Here is a 12,350-nt window from a genome sequence, read left to right on the forward strand (position 1 = left end):
ATTCTTTTCTATTCTTTAGGTGACTTAAATTAACTGTACTCTCTTTTATCTGTAAACAAAAGAAAAAATATGTGGCAATGAACGTTACACACGTAACGGAGCTGACACGTTTTGGGCCGTATCGGTTTCTTTCGCGTTTAGCGGAGTTACAATACTAAAAACTAGGGTTTTGTGCAATATAATAATTTTTAAGAGCTATAAAAAAGGCTAGAAGCATGGTTTTCTTAAAACCAGGGGTTATTGAATTATAACCATAGTACGCAACTGCATGTCTACGAAAACCTCGGATTTTGACGTCATTTCCGGTAACCGGAAGTAGGAAGTAGTCGTGTAATATATCGCTGTAAAGGTATTTTTAAGAGCTATAAAAAAGATCAGAAGCATGTTTCCATAAAAACTCATAGTTCCTGCAGAATAAGGCACTCCCTATATTAAGTAAGGTCTAATCTTTGAACGGCCGCCATTTTGTTTTTTGATAACTTTTTGTAGGCCTCCGATCTTAAAATCATCAGGACTATACTCTGATCAATACCTGTGAGTTTCATGCTTTCTTCATCTAATGCGCAATTGTTGCTATTTTTTACTGAAATCTGCCAGACTATGAGAACTTTTAGCTAGGTCGTAATTTGGGCTCTATTAAACACTACATCAGAACATTCACAGATGACACGAAGTTTTTAGACAAAATTAATCAATCAGCTGAAAGGAAGAGAAGCACACATGGTTTATAAACAAAATACCACGCACAAGCGATCGATTTAATACCGTAAAGTGTTAATAATCCCAAATATCCGGTCATAACTACTAGTTTCAACAAACCGAACCCACAAACACAAAAACTACCTGATTTTGATTATGGAACGTCACTTCTTTACTTGATTTTACATTTCGATTTAGATGACACTGACTTTGTTTGAATAAAAGCTCTAAAATTGGCTGCTTGATGGTGGAAAATCTTCTTTAACTGGTGTTTCATATAAGCACGGATATGGATAAAACTCTTTGTAAACTTTAATTCTTTAATCCGACAATTACGATGACTAAAGTCTTTTTACATACTCCTAACTTTCTTCCACACTGTAATTGGGCCAAGAACAAGAGATGGACAATAAATAAATAAATAAAATAAATAAAGCGGCTACGTTTCAACGTCCAAAAAAATCAAAACAACCTCACAATCACACAATCTCACCACCAAAAAAGCCACCAATCACGTCTTCCTCTGCCATTGAAAACAATCTTCATTTCTTTCCGAACCATCTCCTCATGCTTATCAAATTATTGCGTCGTCGAATAAACTCATTCTGCGATCACACGTGGCATTTACGCAACGATTGCGAAACCTTATCGCACTCATCGGAGATAACATTTTAGAAAAGAATAAACTTGTTCTTCTAACAACGTAATTTCTTTACAATTAAATAAACAAAATACCAGCAATTATTTAAACAAAAATAACATTAAATAATTCTTACACAAAATTGCGTGGGATTGAAGTTCAAATACCGTGATTGAAATTGTGTTCAATTTCAAATTAACCGACCATATTAATCCTTAAAAATAAATGAAATAAAACACATACATAGTGACCCAACATTACTGTAAGAACTGAAACTAAATCAAACTTCACAACTATCTTCTGTCATTTCGATATACATAATATGAATGGGCAGTGGGTACCTGCGGCTGCCAATTTTAAATGAAAGTAACAAAACACAAACTAATTAGCGGTGTCTACGGAAGAGCAAATGCGGGAGAGCGAAACAATTCCTCCCCTAACGGGAAGTAGCAAGTAAGTTCCCTTGCTGTAAAACGGAGCAGTAGAAATGACTGTGCAACAAAAAGAAAAAGCTGTAGATACGATAAACTTAATATAAACGGTATGAATGCAAAATAAATTTACGGAAAAACTCAAAATTTCGTCACCTGCGAATTCAAAAGGCAAAATATTTCTGTTACAACACCAAAGGCGAAGAAAGATGATTTAAATACGGTATGGTTTCCAAAGTAAATTTACGAAAAAGCTCAAAAATTACGGTACTTAACAAAGCGTAACTTACGAAAATGCGGATGGCAAAAATATCCCCTCTAAACAACGGCTTTACCTTTTATCAAATTCGGCCGTTTCAAGGAAGGATCACGGTTTTCCAGCCGACACAGTAAGTTGAGGGTATTCGGAATTCGGATAAGAACGCCCAAAAATGAAACCTTTTTTAATTAATTGTGCGGTCTGCTGAGTGCTGTCGTCCCAAAAATCTGTAATTGGTCTCAACCTTTCAATTAATTAAAAGCGCTTTTTTTGATACCACACACGACTATGTGGAAAGACGTTTCTGTACAATCCATTTAATTAGTCGCCGCTAATTACACTTACTTAATTTGCCGAGATAAGTTTTTGGGCGCAACAAAAATAATTGAAATATAATTTTATGGTGGAATATATTGTGTGATCAAAACTCTCTAAACCTTCCCCATATAGTTTTTATTCGTTGAAGTTTTTAAAAATAAAAGCGACTATAGTTTCGGCGTACTGCCATCATCAGGCGATGTGAAATTTAACAGGAAAACGGTAAGTTACAAACGTTGAAGACGAATAAGACGAACATATTGTTTTTTAATTATTAACTGGCCGAAGCCAAGTGAAAAAACCTGAAGGGTGGTTAAACCGGAAAGGTTGTCCTAAGTTTCAAAACGAATTATTATCAAGCCTTGTTAAGACAACCAACCGGAGGGTTGAATTATTACATTAAAAGTTGAAAGTTGAATTTAACACATTTCAAAAGAACCGGGGGGAAAAATTAACTTTAAAAAAGTTTTGAAACTATTGAGATGAGTACATATTCAGAGAGTTTTGATCACACAATATATTTCAACCCCCATTTCGAGGAACGATGGATCCAACCCAAAAAAAAAAAAAATTTATGGTGGAAGTGGTGTTGCATTAAATACGGGAATTCACGTAAAAGCGAGGCTGCTGCTGGCAATTGTTAGTTTCCGCGACGGTGAAAGGGCGTGTAAGTTTGCTTACGGTAAATCTCGGGTGTTCAGTCCTAATTGTTTAGTAGAAAAGTTTATGAATAGTTTTTAAAACATTTAGTTCGTATTCAGAAAAAGATAATACGAGTCAACAAAGCAAGTTGTGTACTTAGTAAAAGTTAAAAGTTTCTACCATCTGAGCAGCCACCGAGAATTTTTTCATCTTATTATGAAGTCAGTTCGAGTCATATTAGTCTAGTTTATTAAAGAAAAAGTGAAGTTTCCTGGGAGTGTTTTAAAGTCTTTGATAAGTGCGCCTGAAGATCGAAAATTTTTCACGACCAGACTATTTGGGTTCTTTAAAGAACTGTAAGTAATTTAAGATGTCATTAAACAAAAATAGGCCCGCCTTAACTATGCATAAGTACGCCACTGACCACAAATTTCAAATACGTAGATTTTTATAACTGGATACCATGAAAAGCTTCTTTTAAGAAACGTATATTCGGTTTTGCTGACCAAATTTTCGCCCTGTATAACTGATTTGATGGAAAACTGGAAAGATTCATTACATGGCGATTTCAGTAAGTTTATGGACAGCGATTTGTATTTTTAAATAGAAGCACTAGATCGACATTATCGTTTTCAGACGGCCCAGGCACGGGGGAGGGGGGCGGGGGGTTACACTGATCGGTCGGCTGGCACGAATCCTGGGGTACGGAGCATCATTCTTTTTTAATTTACATTATTATTATTATTATGGTCGGTGTTTCTTGTGAGAACTCAGGTCTAGCCTGGTTAACTAATCGCACGGATTAAAATCAAGTAACGATTAGTGTCTGTGTCTGTGCCTGGTGAAGTTATGTAGGGTCCTTAAAAAAAAAAAATAAAAATAAAAAATCACACACGTACATTGGACATCTAGGGATACTATGTAATTCGTACTTACCAACATACCTATTGATGGGCACAATAGCCAACGCTATCAGGAAAGAGGAAAACAAAACAAAACAAAAATCATTATAATAATTCCTGTAATTTTATTAAATGGAGTTTATTGTGTAAGTGTTTCTTTGGCTTTGCGTTTGGGTTGAATACGAGTGGGTTGTGATAACGTGATGTGCTTCTGTGAAGAAGGAGTTTTGTGTTTTTTAATTGTATTTATGGTGTTTCTTTGTTCCTGAGGTCGTATTTGTGAGGTTGCTTGGGTTTTTGATGGAGATATTATAGTATGTTGTGAGCCTATGTAGTTCTGTTAAGGTTTTTGCGTTTCGGTTGAATACGAGTGGGTTGTGAAAATGTGGTGTATTTCTGTGAAAAAGGAGTTTTGTGTTTTTTAAATGTGCTAGGGCATGTAACTTTATTGGATGGACCTTTATTATTATTATTATTATCCCTCTCGTTTTTTTTTGTTTTTTTTGTTTTTACATGAATCGTTTAACACATCTTGAGAACAATTTCTGCATTAACAAAATTGTAGACAACATTCAGACCCCTTCGATCAAAAATATTATCGCAAAGATGTTGAAGAATCACAATCTTCAGTCTTCTTCCAATGAAATGAATTTTGAGTTGTCGTGAGTAACAATGACTCTCGTAGTTTTTGATTTTAATGGAAAAAGTGCTAAATATTGTTTCCATAAGTGCCTTTGCATATATATCATTAATATCAACAATTAATAAATGTGAAGAAACAATTCCCAACGACAATCGAGCAGCTTAGATGAGGTATTTACACTAATCTACTTATGATCCACTTCGTACTTAAAGTAGCGAATCAGACATTGCATGTACAAGTTTCGTTGTCACTGATGTCGATGTTTTATGTCGTTCAAATCAAAAATGGCTATGAAAAGCATGTCTTCGTCGCTAAAATACTGCTACCTTTCCGTAATTATTTGGAAACTTTAATTGTATTATCTGCATGTTCATGTGTGGATAAATTCGAGTAAATTATGGTTCAATTTATCATTGGAATATTCGTTCAAACTGTGTATTAAAATTAAGATAGAATTTGCAGTGAGGAAAATTACATTGAATAGTTTATTCGTTAAATTGTAACGTACAACGTTTGGATTATAAATAAAGCAAACTGTAGTTATTCATTTAACGTTATAATTTTGACAAAATATTTAAATTTGGCACTTTATCTAAGCACAACATTCCCAAATTTTCTTGTCATAAATCTACACAAATTAAGATTTGGATATACAAATACCACATTATTTATTTACTACATAATACGTAACAGATATTTATATATGCAAAGCAAAAAAAGGAGCAACTAAAAGTTCACGAGTCAGTAAGTAAATATAATCAATGGTGTACCTACATGGAGGTAATATTTTCAACCCTATACACCGTGAAAGATCACAATTACTGTTTTTTATGACAACTTTTTGGTCGAGTAGAAAATTGTTAATCAAGCCAAATGAAATGTGGATACAAAAGTTGGAATTAGAACATTAATAATTCGTAATATAAACAAATCAAACAAATTTCAATCGGAGAATTAAAAAAAATTCAAATTTCCAAGTTTTGATATAGAAAAATCGCATTTATCGAATAACTTAAAAGCATTCATCAAGGATTGTAATCACCATCAAAAAGGTGTAGGTATATTTGTTCTAAAAAGGATAATTAGGTAGGTTTCGGTGTAAAACTGGAGATATATAGACAATACAACCTTGTTAATAATTTTTCCTTCTGACAAGGTGAAATTTTGAAAGAAAAAAGTTCAAAATTCAATTAAATAAAGAAATTTTGGAATCTCGATTGAAAATGATGGTTGGTTATTTCAGCTTTTCTCAAATCTAGTAGAATGAGCTAGTTAAATGATGAGATGAGATGCAAGTATTAGTTCGGACACCTCGTACTACTACACTAAAATGATGCCCTTATTATCCATTTACCGCTTGTCGTGTCAGAACTGCAAATTGGATTACCATTAATTGAAGTCAATTTAATTTTCCTGTTATTTTATTCTGGATTTGAAGCGAACAATTTAGATCAACTTTTTTGCATGTTTCCAGTTGATGGCGTACCTACACTCCAACAAAATTCAAACCTGTAAGGCGAAACCGCGTCTAATAACATATGAAATTTAAATTTTGCCCGAACACAGCGACACGGTTTCGTATAAATTTGCAAACTGCAGCTCGGTTACGTCGTTGCTCTTTCCACATATCCACTAAAACAGCCGGGAACGAATCGAAAAGCATACACTCGCTAATAACTAATGAGATAATTATAAATTATAATAACTGACGGCATAAATTTAATCACGAACCTAACTTTATTTCTGGTAAACCATTCTCTTTCCGTCAGTTCTAATGTGTTACAACCCTCGCAGGCTAATGACATGCAAATGACAATCTTACTTCGGTCTCCATTTTACAGGGTCTTTTGTCTGCATTGTTATTCTTACGTGAATCCCGTTCATTCCTGCATAAGTACTAAATCTAAAGGAAAGCATACTTCAACAGTTAAGATAATTAAGAGCTGTGCTTTCTACTATTTACTTTGCGAATAGGATCAACAACAAATTTAAAGAAATAACACCACGTAATTCACACTACCTACCCTCAAACTAAACGTAACTCCTACACGCATCGATTGTAATCCAATATTTTTGACAAAGCAAGCTGGGTTCAATAGCATATTACATAACAACCATCGAATGTGCTACATTTCACAAAGGTCGCTTTCAGAGAGGTACGTGCACTATTTTATTCTACCACTTAAGATCAAATAAATTTATTATACGATATCTATATTCACAAAAGAAACCAGTTGCTGGCGACGTCATTTCAAGAATTGTTTTGTTTTGTTACACAAATGTGGTAGAAAGCAATCACGTGTGCTCGGTACCAACCTACTGTATTATTACGTTACTGTACAACAGGAATGTGCTCTCCAGTATCATGGACGATGATTTTCCACTGCATTTTTTGAGTTGTTGCTACCTTTCACTACGAGAACACCTCGATGCATCGGTAAATGTAAGCTATTTTGAGTTTTTTGTATTGTGTTACCATATGACTCGATTTGTATAATAAATTGGCAGTTAAAGTAATTTCCTGAAGAGATCGATTTACGGGAATTAATCCCATAAACAACAATTTTAAATATGATATTAAAAAATGTAGGTAATTAATTAGATTTGGACGTGATCACGAGACTACTTTTATTTTGTATTAATTACATGATACAATACCTAATTGTCCACCAAAGAGCTAAAGCAACAGAAAGTGTCGTAATTTAAAAGATGCGGTAGTAATGAGCAACAAAACGACTAACCAGTAAAATTGGAATTCCTGCCTTTTATGTAGGGAGAACATGTGCATGAATTTTAATAACATAAAAATCGTTGTACATGATACACATAAAAGAGCGCCGTGAAACGAATATGTACCTTGTCACTAATACGTCGCCATTACCATAAATCTCACGTATTTCATTTCTCAAAGAAGAGTTTGACCTAATACCTAAACATAAATGCTACAGCACGGTGGTGGCATTGCAGTTTGAAACGGGAAACATTTTTCGCAGCGAAAGATGCAAAGCTCTAATAATGAATAAATGAATAATTTAGTAAAAGTGCGATATTCAAATTAAACAGCAGAAAGATAAGTTTCCGCTTACAGTCATATCTAGGTGATTACTCTACGGTGAACCATCTTTTCGCAACTTTTCGAAAGCAAATGGAACATTTAAATGCATTGGTCGTTCAACATGTAGCAGCTGTTTGAATTAGCAAGCAGTCTGCCATCTGGGTAAGGAATTAGAAGTGCAATTCAATAAAAGAATGACCGCCTCCTTGCAGCAACTTTTTCCGTTGCCAGGATGAAAAATTTAATAACAATTATGTTGTGTAACAAAAGTTGTTGCCTTTTCTTGAATTGAAAACAAAATATCATTGTGTAAACTTTTAAGGAAACGGAAACTTATAAGGAAGTTTTAGAGAATACGCGACTTGCATTTTACTACAAAAAAGGGTACACTTTGGATTATTGCGCTCGGAAAATTGACGTTACACTAAACGCTTTTTGTACGTCATAGCTTTGACGCTGATGGAAAGCAGAATGAGAAGGGAAGTTAAACAAAAACCCTACTTAAGTGAGTTTTTAACGTTTAATCGAAACTAATACATTTTTATTAAACAATGTTTCTTGTCCCTTCGGAAAACTTTATCTAAATCACTTTGGTAGAACTTATATTGGCTTATTTTACTTGTCACAAAGGGGTTACATACTGCGACTAGTCTGAAACCATGTCTTCATAAGATGGTAATCTTATAACCATGCAAAATCTCCTTTCTCCCGCGAGCTTTTATGCACACAAGTGGCTGGAGTGCAATTGCCTTATTATCCTACCTCTCGATATTACTCTGAGGCAAAAGACGTAACTCTAGCTTACACATTTGATTCCGATGGGAGGAATCGCAATTTAAAGTTTACAGTATGTTCTATTGTAACCGTTTTATTCCTTATTTTAAGGCACGTGACGATAAACTAAATCACATCGTAGTGTCGTTACACTTCACATATTAATTTGCCACTGTGTAAGGTCCACTTTTTCATTACCTTTATAATAATTTATCATAAACATTTCTATTTGGCCCTCTAAATTTCATATTAGCAATGAATTGCCGCGTCTTATCGCGCTTTAATTGTGTCACCCTACGACCCGATCCACAAAAGTGAAGACGTTTATGCTGTCACTTTTCGTCCATCTGTAATGGAGGTAACCTTTTGACACATTTTCTTGTCTTTAGCATAGGTTTAACGTGATGAATCTTTTTAGTAATATTAGATATTGTATGGGTCTTCACTTGCTTAAAATGAAATTGAATCTCTAAGGCACTAACAAAAATCTTAATATGACAATTAATTTTTATTTTACTGAATTACTGGAATACTAAACGAAATTTCAATCCCAAAGGAAAGGCATCACTGAAATTAAAAACAAAATTCCCAATCAAAGAAACAAAATAACCAAAATCCTTTGTTTGGATTCGATTCTTATCAATGAATACAATACAAAACTGTTTCCGGCAGATAATTCTCACGGGCCGATTCCTTTAGGAATATCAATTACTTCAAATTTAATTCGAAAATTCTAGAAAATCTCTGACCACAACTTCATGCAGATCAAAAAATTAAAATAACTCAGTTATTGGCGCGGGTAATATTCTTTTATCGTAAAAAATTGATCTAACCGTTTCGTTTAGAAATATGAAAGCAAATCACTTCAATATTGCGGTTGATTTTTTGCAATACCTTGGTAACGTTCACTTCGTGATGGTTTAGTGGAAGAAAGGTTCGCATGAATAGCGGGTCCAATCAAACCGGCTTCAATTTCGCGAAAAGTATCGTGAAAATGCAGAGGATAAAAAAGCCAATGTTCCCTGTGTTGATATTAATGTTGCCCAATTTAATAACTAGGTTTTGTTACGTGTAAAATGTACCGATTAAATTGTCTTTAAATTTCATCCGTATGCCGTTGTATCAAAAATTTGTAATTATCGCACAATGTTAAAATCGAAGAAGCTGAATATATCAACAGAAGTCAAGAAGCCTAAGGATTTGAAGGAACGAGAAGGTTTAACAATCCAAAGAAGTTAACATAGTTGAAAGCCAAGGTACTAGGCTCTAGGTGGATTTCAGAAGCTTATGAGTCCCATTCACAGAATGTTGCCTCTAATTCTCAGAGACGTGACTTGAAGGCGAACAGTTGAAGACGAGTCACAACGAAACAAAGATCTAGAAGAAATCAATGAAGTCGAATCAAGCAACGTATAGCCGAATAAAAGATCCTTGCCAGTGGGGGTATATAAACATGGTCATTAACTTACGTCTAAAGGAAGAAATCACGAGGTGTTAGATCGGGAGATCTGGGAGAGAGGCCGATCCGGCATCGTTTACATGAATAGTTTGCTATAGGCACGGACTGGATGATTTTGAGTTTCTGCTTCTTTCGATGTCTATCATCAGGGACAGATCCGGGGTCGGGGAGATCATGACAGAATCTTACTGAATGTGAAAGCGGACGAGACTTTACTCGTGGTGAAGATGCTCGGTCCTTTCCTACTTCACCCAGCTTGGTGGGCGAGATCTAAACAACAGCAAACCTTCTCGAACCAGGAGTGTTGACAACGGAAGCAAAACGTCTACAGCAGCGAACGGAAAAACAGGAGGAGTTAGTCGCACTTTTTTCTAGTGAGGTCAAAATAAAAAGTAAATACGGCGGTGACAGTGAGAAAAGTAGCAAATATTCTGTATATAAAATTTCAGGGAAAAATGCCAATAATAATGAAAATTGTTTGAATAAAATTAAATGCTATCGGTGCGGACGTTCGGGGCACATCCGGAAAAATTGCAAAAAAAAGGAAAACAAGGTAAGAAAGAAGCGTTCGTGTGTGAAGCTCTAAGCGCGAAAGATGGCGAGATTTGGATTATCGATTCCTGAACTACGGATCACATAACTCATCGTGAGTGGTATATGTCTCATGAGGGCACGAAGGTCAGATCCTTGAGCGAAAGATGTGAATTCTCTCGGAAGGGAGTTGTAAAAGCATGCGGAGTTCGAATAGGTTAATTATTCAGGATGATCATCCAAATAAAATGGCAGAACAAACGGCACGTCAAGAAAATCTTGAAAAACAAAGAAATCGACTTCATCGCGGACGACAAGTAACGCAGAAAGCCAAGGTTCAGAAACATTCCAAGGAGACGATTTCATCGATAAAGGTAATTTGCAAGGTCAAGAAGAAGATTTTGTCGATCAAGAGACGGGCACACCAACTCCAGAAGAAGAGGAATTGCATTAGAAAGCACCGGAAGATATCTTGGAAAAACGACATCTCACAAATCGGAAGGATCTCTATCACCAAACAGGTTGTTATAATGTTCTCCTGGAACCAAAAAGTTATAACGACGTCATAAAATCCCCGGAAAAGAAGAATTGGATGACCGCCATGAACGAAGAAATAGCATCATTTAAAGGAAATTTGACATGGAAAGTTGTTGGGACTGCTGGAAAAGCGAAAATATATTTCCAATCGCTGGATATATCGTGTCTATCGATTTAAGACGCGTTTAGTCAGCGAGAAGATATTGATTATAATGAGACCTTTAGTTCCGTGGCGCGACTTCCAATTCGAATAGTTGTGAGTAGGTATTGCAGCGGAAGAAAAATGGGAACTCTCAATTCGACGCTAAGACTGCATTTTTGTACGGTGAAATTGACTAAGAAATTTACAGGAGAGTGAGTACAGCTGAGCCATGTCTATTTTATCGTATTTTCAAAAATGAAAAATTGATCGTCGTTATTTACGTGGACGGTGGACTGGTTGCTGCAACAATAAAAGAATCTATCTATAAATTTATGACAAAACTCGAAGAATAATTCACGGTGATTGAGGAACCTGGTTCTCATCATAAATCAATCAACTCGAAGATGGAACAATTTTCATCAAAAACAATACGCTGACATAATTAAAAAATTAAAAATGGCGGACGCAAATCCAGTTAGTACGCCAATCGAAGGATGTCAATTAACAGGGGAGGAAATGAGGCTGTGAATTACGTTTCACAGTTTCTGGAGAAATCTACCGCAGAGGTGGTATGTGGTGCAGGGCGAATTTTAGCAAAATTGCACCATTAGCAACAGTATCAACGCTTCGTGTGGACTGTTGCTCGAAACCCCAGCTTTCACCATTTGATTTCGGTGCATTTTACTGTTGTTTACCCTGCACCAAAAATAAGAAAAACTTCAATTTAAATAACCTATGCTATAATTTTTCTTCGAGTTTAAATGCTTCATACAATGGGCAACTGGGAGGAGTAGGGAGTGTTATTTCAATCTCTTATGAGATTTAGACCTTAAGTATTTATTGATGTATCGCATTTGGTAGCCAATATAATAATAATAATGCATTTATTTTCACGTCATAACAACTTAGAAACAAAGACTGAGAGTGTAATAAGGAGACAAATGCATATACCTAAGCTGTATGGTGAAAATCACAGGGGAAATTGGTTCAGTCGTTGCAAATAAATGCAAGTTCTGATCTACCCCCAATTCCCTGAAAAAAATAAGTTAAAGATTGTTCATCGTGCAAAACTGAACTTGTAAACATTTTGCCTATTAACTTAAATTATGGTGTCAGATGATAATTGGATGAAGGATGTCGGTGCAGCGATGTAAAGATTAATTAGTTATATAACAGGTGGTTATAGTGAAAAGTGTACCTACATATTCTGGGTGAACCCAGACGTGGTAATGTTTGTACGTTTTAATTATTTAAACTGACTGTCTAGCAGGAATGCAGGAATAATGAAGAAAAAGGAAAAGAAAGTTTGATTCAGCGG

This window comes from Photinus pyralis, unplaced genomic scaffold (genome assembly GCF_008802855.1).
Source record: "Photinus pyralis isolate 1611_PpyrPB1 unplaced genomic scaffold, Ppyr1.3 Ppyr1.4_LG6, whole genome shotgun sequence".
Taxonomy (NCBI): Eukaryota; Metazoa; Arthropoda; class Insecta; order Coleoptera; family Lampyridae; genus Photinus; species Photinus pyralis.